The following is a 19,170-nucleotide window of genomic DNA, read 5'->3' on the forward strand; positions in this document are numbered from 1 at the left end:
CATTATCTGCTGGGCACACTGGAAACAAGATTTGACTATGTATAATTGTCACCCACTGTCTGGTGCTGCCTGAGGACACCAAGACGTGATTAATTCAGTATTAGTGTATAGTCAAAGTATAGAAATTCTGAAGCCTAGAAAGTCTACTGAGAGCTCATAGTTAATTACTTGGCAACCTACAGGATTATAGTACTTCCAGTTACTGAAAAACATAATTTTTCTCCAAATGTCAAAGATCCCTAAGAATTATTGCTAAACCAAAAGAACCCAGAGACAGATGAAGGGATGGAGACTATCAGCTTAGAGGTTGTTTTTTTGCTTTTGTTTTTGGGTTTTTTTTTTTTTTTGGTTGTTTTTTTTTTTTTCTTTTCTAATGAAGTTAATTCCAAATGTTTCTGTCCCTATTTTTTTATTCCTAATTCTGAGAGAGCTTTTCTAGAGTCACAATGAATGGGAGCCACAGTACTTCTGCCATGATACCAAGCTTAGATTTTTATCACAGCAGAACAAAATGAAATAGACTACAGAATTGATCAGATTTATTTAATAACTCTATTATAAAAAAATTCAAGCTAGCTTATATTCTCATGAGCTTAAAGTATGTTTCTTCTCCCCATGAGTTAGTTAGAATTATAGTTGCAGCAACTGCCCTCCAAGACAACATTAATTTGATCAAATTTTAAACAAAATTTTGGATCTTCCACTGTGTTTTTATGGGAAATACTTAAAAAAAAATCAAAAGTATTGAAGTGGGAATTGTTGGGAAAGTTCTGTATTAGTTTTTTTTCTGTTATTGTAATAAAATATCATTACCAAGGCAATTTATAGAAGAATTTATTTGGGCTTACTGTTCATCTTAGTCACTGTTCTATTTCTGTAAAGAGACCCCATGTCCAAGTCAAATCTTAAAAAGAAAAAGCATTTAACTGGGGGCTTGCTTATAGCTTCAAAGGTTAAGTACATTAACATCATGGCAGGAAACATGGTGGCATGCATGGCATTAGAGCAGTAGCTGAGAGCCAAATTCTGATCTGAAGGAAGAGAGAGAAGTGGGCCTGGCATAGGCTTTCAAAACCTCAAAGACCATCCCCAGAGACACACTTACCCCAACAAGCCATAACTACTCCAACAAGGCCACACCTCCTAATCCTTCTAATTCTTTCAAATAGTGGCACTCCCTGATGACTAAGCATTCAAATATATGAGTCTATGGGGGCTGTTCTTTTTCAAACATCACACAATTCTGGAGGGATAAGAGTCAGTCATAGCAGGGAAGCATGGCAGAAAGCATCAGGCATGACAGCTGGAGCATGATGTTGAAAGCTTACATCTTAAATGGAAAACAAAGCGGAGAGAAAAAAAAGCTGGAAATGGCACAGGTCTTTAAGCTCTGATATACTTGGCTAAGGTCAAATTCAGTGGAGGATACAAAAACTGCACAATTTACTTACAGGTAGTATGTGCTGGATATTTGCCATCCAGAATAGCATGGCTTTGATCAATTAAACTTTAGACATTCAACACAATAAACAAACATAAAGGTGCTTGTGTAGCTCAGTTTGCTCCCTTCACTTTGTAAGTCTGTATGTAAAAAGCACACCATGAGTAACTGCTGACTCTGAGCCTAGTATCCCAAATAAATTACAAAGAGCAGACTTTCAACCAATCTATAATCTGAAGCCTGACTCCAAAGACAATTATCTATCTGGACCCATCCAAGAAAGAGCAATCTAGAGTCAACTTGCAAAAATATAAGTGTGAGAAAAAAAAACTGTTTGATAGGACAATGAATTTCAAGATATGTGGTTAAATATATTGCATGTACTATTAACTAACTAATATACTTTATTAAAGTTTTCATTTCATAAGGCTTTTTAAATGTTTTTGAGTCATGAGTCCTATATATAACTTACTAAGTAAACTCAAAGGATTAACAATCTGTACAATGACTAATCTACCTTTAAGTATACAACTAAGACCAAAAATTAAACTGATGTAACATAAACTAAGATCTTATAACTCAGTTTACCAATTGGTAATCCAAAATCTTGTGGAATTTGAATTTTTAACCCTAGGCAATGGACATTAAGATGAATTTCAAAAATTAACAATCATGCAAAAGAAATGAGAAATATATTCCATTCTCAGGATGTTAATCAATCAATTAAAACCTACTAAAAGCTGACATGAATGTAACTGAAGTCTTCAAAACTAAGGCAAGAAGTTAGAGAACAGAAAAGTTTTCTGAAGAAAAAGGGCTTCAAAATTTTAACAATAATCAACATATTTTTAAAATCTTAATTAACTATAGTACAAGAGATCTAAAACAACTACTTGAAGTTACATTGCAGTCAAATTGCTCAAAACTAATGAAATAGAGGAAATCCTACCATAGTGTGATGATTCACATTACAGTATAATGTCAGTATGTAGAAGGTTGTGACAGAAGGTTCTCACTGGAAGTCATGCCTGAACTATACAGATAGACCATGTCATAAAACACCAAAATGAGAGCTGATTAAAAAGAGAGACAAGGCTGGGCGGTGGTGGTCCACGCCTTTAATCCCAGCACTCGGGAAGCAGAGGCAGGTGGATCTCTGTGAGTTCAAGGCCAGCCTGGTCTACAGAGCTAGATCCAGGAAAGATGCAAAGATACAAAGAGAAACCCTGTCTCTAAAAATCAAATAATAATAACAATAATAATAAAAAAAATAATAATAAAAGGAGAGACAAATTATAAATCAGCAATAAACATTTACGCTCAGAGGAAGAACAGTATGAGTGACAGCGGATTTACTGTGAGACTGAGAGAAAGGAGACAGTACAGAAGTATCTTTGAAATACAGAAAGGAAGAAGTGTCACTCTAAATTTCCAGTGAAATATCTTTTTAAAATGAGGACATATTAAATTAGAATTGCTACATGGAATCCAAAAGATAAAGCCTTTCTGCAAACTGAAGAAATACATTGGAAAGAGTAGTTCCAGAAACATTTAAATGTTTTGGTATTGATTTTCTTTGGAAAAAAAAAGTGACAGTGGTAAATTCTACTATTAAAAAGTCCTCTGCAAATTCAGTGGAGAGGATTGGATTCCAAGTGGGAACAGCCAAGAATAACACTTCTGGATGCAGCTTATGGACAATTGAGCAGAATGACCACCCAGAGATATCCTCTGTTTTGGCAAAATAAGATTTTCTTTGTGACTGATACTGGAGTTTTGACCCAGAGCCATATTAAAATGGGGTATGTGGGTTTGCAACAGATGTCATTGCCTTTTTTTCAATTCTGAAATTCAAAGTTGGAGTATAAATACTGGACAACTTGCAGTATCTAAATACTGCTTTATTAATCAATATCTTGGCTGACTGTTCTTAAATGTACTGATGTTTTTGCTCTAGTCAGTGTATTTTTTTTGACAGTACAGACCAAGTGAAAAGAAACCCTTTGAATTTCCTTTACTTACCAAAATAATAAATCAAGGACAACACTGATTCTTGGAAAAACTGTTAAGATTAGCAAAAATATCAAGACCCAAAGGATTCAGAGTTCATGATTTCTACAACATGTTTGCTCATTTCACTAATGCAGAAGAAAAATGGCAATGAAAATGACATTGACCTGTATTCTGGCTAGTATTTCTGTCAACTTGACATGGGCTAGAGTCATTTGAGGACAGAGAACCCCAGTTAAGAAAAAAAATGATCCCACCAGACTGGCCTGTAAGCAAGAATGTGGTGCAATTTCTTAATTAGTGATTGATGTGGGAGGAAAATCCCATTGTGGGCAGTGCCACTCCTCAGCATGTGGTCCTTGGATGTATAAGAAAACAGACTGAGCAAGTGTGCTGGATAGTTTTATGTCAACTTGAAAGAGTTAAAGTCATCTGAGAGGAGGAAACATCAATGCCTCCATAAGACTGGGCTATAGTGTAAAGTGAAGGATGGCCATGCTACAATCCACAGACTCAGAGAGGCTAGGTAACAAGGGGGCCAAAGGGAGATGCATGGATCTCCCTGGGAAGGAGAAATAGAAGAGATCTTGTGGCTGAACTGGGGGTGGATAAGGATGGGAACATGAAGGAACAGGTTGGGAGGTGGATGGAGAGGGAGAGTACTGAAAGAGATGATTGGAAAGGGGCCACATTTTGGGGTCAGGTAGAAACTGACATGAAACTACAAGGGAAACTCCATGAACTCTACAAGGATGACTCCAGCTAAGACTCCTAGCAATAGTGGATATGTAGCCTGAACTGGCCATCTCCTGTGACCAAGCAAGCCTTCCCGTGGATGGACTGGGACACTAACCCAGCCACACAACTTATGACCTACGATCTGTCCTGCTTATGGAATATGCCATAGGGAGTGCGGTGGGGTAAGGGTGGTGCAGAGATTGTAGGAGTGGCCAACAAGGACTGGTCTAGCCTCAGACCCATGCCATAAGAGTGAGCCCATCCTTGACACTGCCTGGAATACCAGGACCCAGAGACTGGATGGCCAGGACCTAGGATAGAACCAAACACAATCAGAGAAAAAAAAGTCAATGTAATGATGTCTAATGATATTCTGATATACTCATAGATAGATGACTGCCTCAATTGTCATCAGAGAGCCTTCATTCAGTAACACTTGGAAATAGATGCAGAGACCCACAGCCAAACATTAGGCAGAGCTCTGGGATTCCTGCTGAAGAGAGAGAGGAAAGATTGTATGAGCCAGAGGTATCAAGGATATCACAAGAAAACCCACAGAAACAACTAACCTAGTGTAATTGGAGCTCACAAAGTATGAACCAACAGCCAGAGATCTGGCATGGGACCAACTTAGGCCCTTTACATATATGTGACAGTTGTGTAGCTTGGTCTACTTGTGTGACTACTTATCTTGAAAGGAGGGGCTGTCCCTCATGCTTTGGCTGGCTTTTGGGAACCTATTCCTCATACTGGGTTGCCTTGCCCAGACTTAATACAAGAGAAAGAGCTAAGTCCTGCCCCAACTTGATATGCCATGCTTTGTTGATACTAATAGGAGCCCTGCCCCTTTCTGAACAGAAGCAGAGGAGGAGCAGATTTGGGGGGTGAGGGGTAGAGGGGAGGTGGGATGTAAGGGAAACTGTGGCCAGGATGTAAACTAAATAAAAATTTTTTTTAAAAAAAAATACATAAATAAGCTGGAAAAAAAGATTGGGCTGTAGGCAAGACCGTAGTACATTTTCTTAATTGGTGATTGAGAGGGCCCAGCTCATTGTGGGTGGTGCCATCCCTGGGCTAGTGGTTCTGGGTTCTATAAGAAAGCAGGATGAATGAGTCATGATGAGCAAGCCAATAAATAGCACTCCTGCATGGCCTCTCCATCGGCTCCTGTCTCTAGGTTCTGGCCCTGTTTGAGTTCCTGTCATGATCTCCTTCAGTGATGGACTACAGTGTAGAAGTGTAAATCAAATAACCCCCCACACACACACACACAAGTTACTTTTGGTCATGGTGTTTCATCCTAGCAATAATAACACTAAGACAGCAAGGGATGAAAAGCAAGTCAGTAATCAGCACTTCTCCATGGCCTTTGCATCAGTTCTGCCTATAGGCTCCTGCCTTGAGTTCCTGCCCTGAGTTCCCTGGATAATGGACTAGGGACTATGAGATGAAATGAACCCTTTCCTCCCAAAGTTGCTTCGGTCATTAAATTTTACTGCACCAGTAGAAACTGTAACTAAGAATGTTTATCATTAATTTTATTAAACTGTAACTCTAACTCTATTTGATAGAGTCAGTCAATATAGCTCCTCCTTCCAGCTACAGAGCTGTTGATGCAGAAAATATTTTTTCCATTACCTGTTCATAAAAACTATTGAAAGAAGCCTGCATTGACCTGGAAGGGCTATCAGTACACTGTTGCTACTTAGGACTAAATTAACTCTCTAAATGTTTTTGTGACCTTGACCACCTCCAAAAATTTTTACATGCAATGTATTTTGATCATATTCTTTCCCCTCACTCAATCAAAATGTGGTTGTTACTCCCATAACATTTGTGCAACTATTGCACTGATATATCTTGTAGGCATATTGCTGTTGTAGGTCACGGGGTTTGTATCTTGGTGATGCTGATTATTGTTTTTCTCCTCCAGTACAGTGAAAAATACCATCTAGTCCCATGAACACTAGTCATTAAGAGTGAAGCTTCTAGCTGGGAACCAGTTCAATTTCTTCATGTTTTGTAAGACAAATTGCTAAATGGTCTTATTAATAAAAAACCTGAAGCCAGATATTGGGGTAAAAACTGAGAGATCAGAGAAGCAGAAAGAAGCCAGCCACGTTCTTGCCACTAGGAAATCCTCAGCCAAAGAGAGAGCTACTTCCTAGATATCCATGCCTATATGCATTTCTTTGCTCTAACATCTTACTTCCTCTCTCCACCCAGCTATATCACTTTCCTCTTTCCACCCAGTTCTATCACTTACTGTCTGTCTGTACAGACCTCCAGATCTCTGTGGTTAACTAATGCTGGGATTAAAGACATGTACCACCATGCCTGGCACTGTTCCCAGTGTAGCCCTGAATTTACAGAGATCCAGATGAATCTCTACCTCCTGAATGCAAGGATTAAGGGTGTGTGCTACCATTGCCTGACCTCTTTGCTTAATATAGTGACTGGCTTTTTTCTCTAATCCTCAGATAAGCTTTATTGGGGTGCACAAATAAAATATCACCACATTTCCCCTTTTTTGTCTAAGATAAAATAAAGTTATAACTAATATGAGAACAACTATATACAATAAGTACAATAACTATATACAATATATACAGGCAATAAATACATCAACAATGTCTAGTCCCTTGGAACCCCCACTCATCACGACCCCAGTTGCTGGCCAGCAGGGAAGACTCCTGCAGGAAGGCTCCCCCATCAAAACTCCCCATCGGACCCTGCAATCTACAAGACTCACATCCCAAATCTACCCATCCCCCTGCAACCCTAGTAGCTTCCTGAAACACAGAATCTGACAGCTCTCATTGAACCAAGAGTGGCTTCTTGAGACATAGAATCTGCTAGCTCTCATTGGACTAAGAGCTCTCATTGGACCAAGAGAGGCTTCCTGTGACACAGAATCCATCCACTCTGATTGGACCAAGAGCTAATATTGGACCCAGAGTGGCCCCCTGTAACACAGACACAGCAAGCACAAATTGGACCAAGAGCACCTCTTGCACTTATTTGAGGAGGAGATGGGTAGACACCAGTGCAAAAATACATATAACAACATAAAGAGCAACACAGCGTCACCAGAACTTAGCAGTTCTACAAAAGTAATACCTGAATATCACAATGTAGAAGAAGCAGAAGAAAGCAACCTTAAAAATAACTTTATGAAGATGATAGAGGCCTTTAAAGAGGAAATGAAAAATTCCCTTAAAGAAATTGAGGAAAAGACAAACAAAAAATTGGAAGAAATAAATAAATCCCTTAAAGAAATCCAAGAAAACCATGGAAAAGCAATTAAACAGGTGATGAAAACAGTTCAAGACCTGAAAATTGAAATAGAAACAATGAAGAAGACACAAACCGAGGGAATGTTGGAAAGAGAAAATCTGAATAAATGAACAGGAACTACAGATGCAAGCATAACCAACAAAATACAGGAGATAAAAGAAAGAATCTCTGGCATAGAGGACACAATAGAGTAAATAGCTTTCAGTCAAATAAAACCTGAAGCCAAAATGTCATAACACCAAATGTCTAGGAAATCTGGGACACCATGAAAAGGCCTAGTAGGGATAGAAGAAGGAGAAGAATATCAACTCAAAGGCACAGATAATGTATTCAACAAAATCATGGAAGAAAACTTTCTCAATTTAAAGAAGGAAATACCTATGAAGATACAAGAAGCTTATAGAACACCAAATAGACTAGAACCCCCAAAAAGTCCCCTTGCCACATTATAATTAAACTATTAAACATACAGAATAAAGAAAGGAAAAACACCAAGTGACTTATAAAGGCAGACCCTTCAGAATAACACCAACTTCTCAATGCAGACTCTGAAAACCAGAAGTTCCTAGACAGATGTAATAAAGACACTAAGAGACCATGGATGCTAGCCGAGACTAATATACCCAGCAAAACTTTCAGTCACCATAGATGAAGTAAACAAGACATTCCAAGACAAAAGCAGATTTAAACAATACCTATCCACAAATCCAGTCCTACAGAAAGCACTAGAAGGAAAGCTCCAACCTAAGGAAGTCAGGTACACCCACGAATAAACAGGCAATAGATAACCCCACAGCAGTAAATCCCAAAGAAGAGAAATATATACACACACTACCACCAAAAGATAACAGGAATTAACAATCATTGGCCATTAATATCCCTTAATATTAATGGACTCAATTCACCTATAAAAAGACACAGGCTAACAGAATGAATATGAAATCAGGATCTATCCTTCTGCTGCATACAATAAACACACCTCAACTTCAAAGACAGACACAACCTCAGAGTAAAAGGCTGGGAAAAGACTTTCCAATAAAATGGACTTAAGAAGCAAGCTGGTGTAGCTATCTTAATATCTAGCAAAATAGACTTCAAACTAAAATCAATCAAAAGAGAAAATAAGAATTATTCAGCATCTCTTCATAAATACAGTTATAGGATTATGTATAATTCTGTCTTGTCTTTTTTTAAACATTTACACATCATTTAAAACAAAAAACAAGAATCGTAAATGCTTATACCTTTTTTCCTCATTTCATAGTACAAAGTGACCATTTCTTTTTTTTCCACCCCCCACCCCCCAAAGTTACCATTTCTTTATGAGAAAACATGATTACCACTTGATTGCTTTATAGCTTAATCTTAACAGAAACATGATACATCCATCTAATTTTTTGATATTCAGATTGTTTGAATATTTTATGATGACAGGTCACAGCCATTACATGTTCTTTGAATGAATCTCCCATAACTTTTTAAAGAGAAATGTCTAGTGTACAAAAGTACATTAAATATTTTTAAGCCTCAGATGCACTGTACCAAAGTGCCCTTCAGAAAGATGGTGTCAATTCACAACCATACAATCCCATTTCAAGCTCATAGTCATTGTCAACAGTGCAGGGAAATGGTTCTCATCAGACTTCATTGTGGTTAGTTTAATAGGAGAAATGATTGACAAGGTTTTGGGCTTTGTTCCTTTACATTTCTGCATGCTATTGCTTTCCTTTCTGCGTTCTGGAAGAGTGGGTATCTTGACGGACTGCATTGTCTCTTTCTATGCTCTTCTTCCCAGACAAAAGCATGAAGGCTGCAAAACTTCCTTGTTTTTGTTTAAGCAAAATCTCCCAAAGACTAGAAGTAGTAAGTCGCCAGGCGGTGGTGGCGCACGCCTTTAATCCCAGCACTCGGGAGGCAGAGGCAGGCGGATCTCTGTGAGTTCAAGCAGCTGGCTACAAGTGAGTCCAGAAAGCGCAAAGCTACACAGAGAAACCCTGTCTCGAAAAAAAAAAAAAAAAAAAAAAAAAAAAAAAAAAAAAGAAGTAGTAAGTCTCCTTGTGGCAGCCATGCCATTTTAATGTCTTGGTAGTAAAACAGAACACTGGGCCATGTTCTTCAGGTTACAGAGCATTTCTGACCATTGCATTGACTCTATTTGAGGTATGATAGTAAGGAGTAAACTTGTGTCTTTGTTGGTATTTTCTTTCATGGTCATTAAAACTCCATCCACTGAACCGCTTCTTCATCCTTCTTCCAACAATCATAATCGATTGCCATGGCAATGCTTACATAGCAAATTACAGCCCCCTTAGCAAGCATCACCTCTGGAACTGTAGTTGTATTGATAACATCCGCACTGCAAGTATGGAATAAAAAGCTTTCTGCTCGAGAGCTGAAACAAGGCCCCTCCATTGTGACTATTGTTTCCTTTGAATGGCATCGAAGTCCAACTTTCTTAGCTGTTTCTGTGAGGACCTCTCTTGTTTGGGGGCAAAATGGTTCAGCCATTGGGATATAGTACACTCCTCTATAGTTGCAGTGACTTCCATCATAGAAGGTCTGAAGCCTTAGGGATGTCTTGTCAATGAACTGATTGATGATGACCATGTCACCAGGCTGGATCTCTTCTCTCAAGGACCCACAAGCTGTGGTCACTATGACGTGTGTACAACCCTCTTCCTCAGAGCCCAGATGTTCTCCTGGTAGTTGACTTTTGAAGGCATGATGGTATGTTGTCTCCCATGTCTTTCAAGAAGTATACAATCAAAGGTTTTTTTTTTATCTTCCCCCAAATAAAGGCATCAGATGGCTTGCTAAATGGAGTATCCACATACTTCTCATTTCTTCCTTCTAAAATTTCTGGATCATTCAAGCCTGTTTCATAAATTATTCCAATCTTTACCGCCGCTCAGGCGGCTCCCGAGGCCATGTCTCCACCCAGAGAGTCCTCCGCAAGCCAGAGCGCTGGATTGGGAGGAGGGCAAAATGCTGTTTAGCCCTATCAAATGTCATGGGAATGATCCTACATTTTAAACCATATTCAGACAGCAAGAGTAAAATATATTTGAGAGGGTCTGGGAATAGTTTCTGAGGCCTCATGCAATAGGCCTCAGATTTTTTTGGCGGGGAGGGTTGGTTTTTTGTTTTTGTTTTTGTTTTTGTTTTTGTTTTTGTTTTTTTTTTGAGACAGGGTTCCTCAGTGTAACAGCCCTGGCTGTCCTGGAACTTGCTTTGTAGACCAGATTGGCCTCAAACTCACAGATATACACCTGCTTCTGCTTCCTGAGTGGTGGGATTAAAGACGTGAACCACCACCACCTGGCAACAGGATCATTTTTAAAAAGAAAAGTAGGGAGTAGAAAAGGGTAAGGCAAAGTCAGGAGATTCCTATGATTCATAGCAGGAAGTTGGGAGAATATATCTCTGGGATTCTCAGTGAAGCTTAGAGGCATGAAAGTATTGAAAGAGTAAGGAGTTAAGTACAAAATAATATCCAAGAAAACAAATTAACAGAGAACAACTGTATAGTTGCCATCATGTTGAAGACCTGTTTGATATGGATTGCCTTGAATTTACCCACAGATAGAACCAATTTTTCGAGACAGGGTTTCTCTATGTAGCTTTGCGCCTTTCCTGGAACTCACTTGGTAGCCGAGGCTGCCCTCGAACTCACAGAGATCCGCCTACCTCTGCCTCCCAAGTGCTGGGATTAAAGGCGTGCGCCACCACCGCCCGGCCGATAGAACCAATTTTGTGACTTTCTTTTTTTTTTCTAATTTCCTTGTTTTTGCTTTTGTTTTGTTTCATTTAATTTGGTTTAGCTTAGTAACAAGATCTTGCTATGTAGCCCAGCTCATCTGCAACTTAAGAATCACAAGGTTCTTCTGCTCCAACTCCCTAAGTCCATGAGTGCTGGAATTAAAGAATTGCCCTACCATATCATCTTTGCCATATGACTTTCAATGGTAGTACTCCAGAACAAAGGAAGTAGAAAACACAGTTGAATCCTGATTTGGGGTTTTCAAAACACTGCTGATAAGTCAATAGAGGCAAAGAACCTTGTATTTTTGGGATGAATCTTCTTCAACTTGTGCTTTATAACTTCTAGACTGGTTGAAGAAGTTACTGAAAAGTAGGAAGGTAGATGTGAATAATGGGGAAGAGAGGGGCAGACATTCCCATACAAGTCAAATAGGAATTAAATGGTGCTACCTTTGAATGCATATGCTAGATTTAGAGGAGATAAACTGTGATAGAGCAGAACACCTCATTTAATGGTTTTAGAAGTGGTACAAAATTACACCACAGCCAGGGTTAGAAGGGCATCAAGAAAGTAGTTTGCTAGTAGTGCTTTCTTGGAACCATGTGAAATCTGAACCTCCATCTTCAGAGTCAATATAATACCAATTATAATATTTAACTGTGACATTGAAGTGTACATTGCTTTTTAAATAAATGAGAAGGGATAAATTCACATGTTCAGTCTCTGAATGTATTTTCACTGATATTATTTACATGTTTTCAACTAGTAGCAATAATAAATAAAACCTTATATTTAGGATTGCATACTTCTCAATAACATTCAGATTTCATTTGACAGTTTAAGGTTTCTTAACACTGTGCTGTACAATCTGGATGATCACCAGAATCTTCTAGAGACTTTGTATGACATCTCTGCCCACAGCTCACCTGATTCAGTGACTCTCAGACAGGGCATGGGAATTGGTATATTAAAATGAAAAGTATTTTCCCAAGGAAGTCTGAAAAATCAGTCAATAATGGCAACATTGCTCCAAGAGAGAAGGAAACATTTCTCAGTTGACTTGCCTCTGTTTTCTGAATTCCTCAACAAAAACTTCTGTAGGATACTTCAAAGGAGCCTGCTTGAAAGCTGGAAGGAGTGACCAGACTACAAGCCTAATGAACTGAAGCCTAAATTTATATTTTATGGAGCTACTTTATGAATTTTGAGAATTTTAACTACTAACCCTTTTGAAAATACATACTTTATGATTTATAAGAGTAATATCTAATACTAATTTTATTAAAACACTATCATAATTGCATGCTAGACTACTATAAAATATATAATTACTTATGATATTAATTTCAATGTTTTCTTATTTTCTTATATTCTCCTCATGTATGAGTTTTGAAAATGAAAAAAGATACTTTGCTAAGCTACTGTAAAAACCTAGGTTGAAGATGGTAAAAACTATTAGTATTGCAAAAAGAATAAAGAAAATACAAATTTGAGTGATTGATGAAATTTATATTTCTACAGGGTTTAAATTTATCACAAAGTCCATGGCTGGGACAAAGCTCAGTTGTAAAGCCCTTAGCTAGGTTACATAAAGCCCTAGGTTCGATCTGAGACAAGATACAAATAGTACATCTAGTGTTATTTAAAATTATGTGATTATAATGATGTGATTAATGTAATTAATGCAATTAATGACATTAGCTTATTTTTCAACCAAAAAAAAAAAAATAGTGACTTAAAACTAAATTTCAAATTTGCTGTTGTCAAGCTTGCTCACCTAGGAAGGCACCAGAAAGAAGAAGAATTAAAAAGCAAGTGCAATGGACCTTGTTTCCTATTTCCTATGGGAAATCTTCTGAGAGTTTAAGATAAAGCCCATGGGAGAAGGAAGGAAGTGAATTTAATTATGTAAGTCATGTCAACCAGAGAGTGCTTGTTTAAAATAGTACACTAAGACTAACTCCTGGTAGAGTAAAATTAACCCTTTTAAATTCACACATTTAGAAATATAATTTAACTAAAATTTATTTTGAAATACATTTATGATTTATGAGTTTGTGCCTAGGTTAAACTAATTGCATTGTATTCTTTGTTGTTTAGTTGGCTTCATTTGTTTTATTTATTTGTTTGCTTGTTTTTTTATTTTTTATATTTTTGAGACAAGGTCTCACTACACTGTATAGGCTGGCATCAAACTCACAACCCTCCTGTCTCAACTTCCCTGATTTTGGGATCACAGTTTTGCACCATTATAACTGGCATCACTTTAAATCTTGCAAAAAAAAAAATATTTTTAACAACTAATGGCCCAAATATAGAACCAACTTTGTCTTCTCAGAGACTTGGAAGAATTTTTGTGGCAATTATATGGAATTTGTGATGAATATTAAGTAAGGTCAAGTAGCCAAAGCACGTAGGAAAATGACACTACAAAGTAATCACTACAAAGTAATATTGAAATTGGAAAACTTTTAGGGCAAAACATGCTTGAATAAATATTATAAATATAATTAAAAATATGGATAATTTCTTAAACTTTGACTTCCAAATGTTAAAAGGCCTGAGTTCAATATGCCAATTTGCATAGCTCAAGAGAAGTATATGGAAAAAAAAAAAACACTTTACAATGACACTATCTCTTCGTGAGTCAGTAATGTTATAAAATTGTCTAATTTACTCCTGTTATTCAGGACACATCTACTATAAAAGCACATTGTTCTGAAGTGATAATCACATCTTTTTCTTTGTTGAAGGCACTACACAATGTTTAGATTAGCTTTGTCTACTACATTTTAGGACCATGAACAAAGTGGTTTTATACTTCAATAGTTTTATCCATAACATAATTCATTTAAGAAGTAAAACAGTTGATTTATAGAATGGGACAGTATATCTGTGTCAAATATGTGATGAAAAGCTCCACTTACTCTATAGTTCCAAATGGCAGTTCTTAGTAAGGTTACTAATTGGAAAGAAAAGCTGGGTGAGCACAAGTGTTCTTAGTACACAAGAGGACCTAGTTTGATCCCCAGCACCAATAAGAAAGGGAAGAAAGAGAAAAAGAAAGGGGGGGAGAAGAGGCTCACTAGAGAGTGGAATAGAAGAAGACAAATTGTTAGAAAGGGGAAGGTTAGGTAAAACAAGGCAGGGCTAGGGAGGAGGAAGAGAGGGCAATACAGAAGGAGAGGAAGAGACTAGTGTAAAATTAGCACAAAAGGGAGCAGGAAAGAAAATTAATAAGGAGAAAAGAAAAACTTAGAGCAATTTTTGCCTTTATGCCAAAAGAAGTAAAGAGCAAATGACTTAAGGAATTTCAAGACCAGAGGGAACTAGTCACAAAGATGTGGATGAATGGAAAAGTAGAATGTCTTGCATAAGGTCCCTAGAAGTTTTCAGATACGAGTGCCAATCCGTCTACATAAAAATAATTAGAAGATAATTAGAAACACAAATTTGTCTGGGGCTTCTGAGTTATTTAACCTGAGTTCAGGTACAGGAACACGTTAGGTGTAGACTGGGAACCTCTTAGGTTTAGGCACAAAAGTCTGCTGTGTGGGCACACAGGAGTTTATTGGGCACAGGCACAGGAATATGTTGGGTGCAAGCACAGGAATGTGTTTCTTTAAGATGTCCAAAGCTGATTGGGATGCCAGCCATGTTTGGAAATCATTCACATTGTTTTTAAAATTGTACTCCACATCTATAGTCCCAAGCCATTAAAAAATGATGCTATGGGGCTGGGAGATGGCAAAGTTGGTAGCAGTGTTATCATGGAAGCATAAGAGCCTCAGTTTGATCATAGGAACCCAAGTGAAATAGTTAATAATTCAAGTATTGTGGAGGTGGAGAAAGGAAGATCTCTGGGTTTTATGGGCCAGTCAGTTTAGCCAAAACAGTGAGATCCAGGCCAATGAGAGACTTTATCATAAAATCAAACAAAAACATGGGTAGTCCCTGAGAAACAACTCTCAAGTTTGTTGTGTGGCCTACACACACACACACACACACACATACACACACACACACACACACACACACACACACGTGCGCGCACTCACGCACAGATGTGTATGTACTCACACCTGTATGATATAGACATATACATATATTTACATATACATATAAAATCATGTTTTTTGTTCAAATGAAATATTCAATGAGGTTATAGTTTTAGTATGTCTTAATTTTTCATTACATAATTTGTAAGACATCCTAAAAATATAATCTGAAAAAGAAGTTGGAAGCATTAAAAAATGAAAGAAAAACTAGACAGAGTGGCACATGCTGTGGGATTTTCTGTATGTCAAATGTGTTGCTCTGATTGGTTAATAAATAAAACACTGATTGGCCAGTAGCCAGGCAGGAAGTATAGGCAGGACAAGCAGAGAAGAGAATTCTGGGAAGTGGAAGGCTGCAGGAGAGAGACACTGCCAGTCACTGCCATGACAAGCAAGATGTAAGGTACTGGTAAGCCACAAGAGCCACATGGCAAAGTATAGACTAATAGAAATGGGTTAATTTAAGATAGAAGAACTAGATAACAAGAAGCCTGCCACGGCCATACAGTTTGTGAGCAATACAAATCTCTGTGTGTTTAATTGGTTGGGTCTGAGCAGCTGTGGGACTGGCAGGTGAGAGAAATTTGTTCTGACTGTGGGCCAGGCAGGACCAGGAAAACACTAGCTACAAGCACACGCTCACAATTGTAGCACTTGGGAATCTGAGGTAAAAATATTGCAAATCTGATGCCAGCCTGAGCTACACAGAGAGTTCTAGGTCAGCCTGTAGCATATAGTGAGCCCATGTCTGGAAAAAGAAAGAAAAGAAAGAGACAAATTAAAACAAATGCTATTTTGTTTATTATTTCATTACTAAATTGACTAAGCTGAAACCATAGATGTTTGCCAGTTGCTAAAGAAATCCCAAGATTGAGTATAATACTCCTTAACCATCCTGCAGAAAGCACCAATGTTTCTTGGTCTTGTATAGGGATTTTCCAAAAAGCAGAAAAGAGCCCATTGTCCAATGATCCCAATGGGAATTCATTAAAAATATTAGAAAGTTGCTGATTATTAAAAGTTTCACAAAGCACAAATGTCCTTTAGTAAACATGAACATAAGCCAGGCACACTCAAGAACTGTAATTGCTCTCTGTTACCAACTTCTGGATTCTACTTCCCCTGTGTACATTCTCACATGAGGCATCAGGAGGACCTTGAAGAATAATTTGTTCCTTAGAGCAATGATTACTGAGTTGAAAAAACAGGACAGATTTTTTTTTACAAATGAAGTTGTTGGCCCACTTTCAATATATCAGTCTTGAAAGGTGCTGAAGACTTAAAATTCACAAAATACAAGTCCATAAATAGTTAAGAACTGTAGAATCAGAATCTCCTTTTACTAATGATACAATGAAATTCAGAGTGGCACAGCCTGACCAAGGCCTCTCCATAGATACTAATAGTGTAATAGGGTTTGCACTGGAATCTGAGCCTCTATTTTCAGACACCATATTAGTACTTTTTGTCACCATGACCAAAAATACATAACAAAAATTGTCCAAGTCAGGAGAGATCCATTTTGGTTCAAGGTTTCAGAATATTTCAACCCATCTTAGTATGGAATGCATGGTGGTGTGTCTTAATTCATGGCAATGGACACGATACATGAAGAATTAGAAAATAGGCCAGAACTGGAGGCCTCACAAATAGTTACTTGGCTCCATCTGAACCTCTCTTTCTAAAAATTCCAATGCCTCCCACAACTAGAGAACAATATTAAACACATGAACCTGTAGGGGACATTTCAGATTCAAACAATATCAGGCACAGGAGAATATCTAAGAGCATCAGCTTTAGACACCACTCTCAGGATGAGTAGCCTCACTTAGATGGAGGTGAGTGGTGGTAATGGAAGATGTAACTAACAGTCAATAAAGCTTATACTGACAAGTTCTAACAAGGTGTTGATATGCTCTGCATGTACATAGGATGGCACTGATGTAGATCAATGGCTGATAATTGAAGAACTAAAGAAAAGAGCTGGAGGCTAATGCCAGGCCATTAGGATGGAAATATAGAAGGTATGCCTTGACTAGCATTTATTGAGTGATATTAACATTACAAGTAAACCATAAGAAGATAGAGCCAGAAACTCAGTGCACACAAAACGACAATACTACAAAAAGTTAAATTTAGATGTGTAGAACTTATTTGCTGTTAAGATGAACCTGGATAGACAGCATTTCTTTCTCCTCTACTACCACAGGTAAATCCATACCACTGACACTAAGATAATTTAAAGCCCATCCCCACAGGGACACAATTCCTACTCCAACAAGACCACACCTCCTAATAGTGCCAGTTCCTATGGACCAAGCGTTTCAAAACATGAGTCTATGGTGGTCATACCTATTTATACTATCATACCAATAATGTGTGTGTCATATTAGTAACCTCTGAATACAACTGGACCTGGGGAACTCTGAGGACAGTGAAGAATTCACCTGTTGCTTATCACAAAAGAGGGACAGAGAAGCTAACATGTCATCCTACGTGTCACCACTTTGATACATGACTTCAGCAGTTCTACTTACTCTTTAGGGCCCAACATTTTCCCATAGTTAGAAAAACTCTATTGACAGTGTTATATTTGTACAAAATAAATACTCAGGAGAATCCATTGCTATAGCACCTTCTTCCACAGCCCCTTTCATACAGGAAAAAAACCGTGCCTAACTCAGTGTGACTTGTTTTCCTCTTCTTATGTCCATTTTTCAAAAGAAGCCATCTTCTTGTTCAGTGCTTCATTTATCTTCTGGATGCCAAACATTTTAGCCTACGTTTCATATTCTAGCATCTTCTCCAAATCCTGATTCAGAATTTTCACTTTCTGTGGCATAAGTTCACTTAGATATCTCAAAAGTCAACCTTCAAAATTCTAAAACTTTCTCATTGTTACAGTAAAATTTCATTCTCTCCACAAATATTTGTCGAACCTTAACTATGGTGTTACACATGTAATGGGGATATATCAATTAATAAACTATATTAGCACAGTTTAAAATTTGAAGACAGTTATTAGAATATAGATAAAAAACAAGTGATTCTAAGGTAAGAATCCCTCGGATGTGGACAGTCAAGAATATTATGAGAGACAACAGAGGACAGAATTTAACATGTGGCTAAGAGCAGAATAATTTCCCAATTAATGTTTTTCAAATGAATGAATGAGAAATAAATCACTTTTTAAAAAATATACTTTAAAAAAGGAATACCCTATTCCATGGTGAGTAGCAAAGCTGTTTACTTCATTGTAGCAACGAAGCAGAAAAAAAGAAATACAAGGTAGCTGGGGATGATATCTAGTTCCCAAAGTGCATCCCCAAAGACCTTACTTCTATCACCTTCAAAAAGCTTACTAAATTATGAACCCATCAATAATCTATTAACTAATGCTAGAGATCTCATGATCCAATCACTTCCTCCAAAGCCCAGCTCAAGAACACTGTTGTATTAGAACGAAGTCTTTAACACATGAGACTTAGGAAGCATTTCAGACTCAAGCTTCAACAGTAAAGAAATCAGAAACTGGCAAGCTATCAGTATTGGAGAAGAGGGGAGTAAAAGGCTAAATACTTCTGTCTGAAATGTATTTTCATTGTCATTATAAAATGTTCCAAGTATAAAAAAAATATAATAAAGAGCAATTGTCAATTCAACAATATTTTGCCATTTTGTATCTGTTTTAAATTTCCTTCTCTTTTCAAAATAACAGATAGACTTGTTTAATGTAATTTCTTTTCTCTGCTTTTATTATGCGTTTTCTCTAAAGTGTATTTAATACTTTTTTTTGCATGTTTTGTATTTTTACCAAAAATGGATGCAAAAGTATTGTTTTGTATATTTGTATGCAAATCACA

The 19,170-nt window shown here is 37.5% G+C and overlaps 1 pseudogene; it reads right to left on the reverse strand.

Moving 5' to 3' along the window:
- Nucleotides 1-9,560: 9,560 nt before the first annotated feature.
- On the reverse strand, nt 9,561-10,415 carry LOC114687530 (annotated as a pseudogene).
- Between the last annotated feature and the right edge of the window lie 8,755 nt (nt 10,416-19,170).

This window comes from Peromyscus leucopus, chromosome 15 (genome assembly GCF_004664715.2).
Source record: "Peromyscus leucopus breed LL Stock chromosome 15, UCI_PerLeu_2.1, whole genome shotgun sequence".
NCBI lineage: Eukaryota > Metazoa > Chordata > Mammalia > Rodentia > Cricetidae > Peromyscus > Peromyscus leucopus.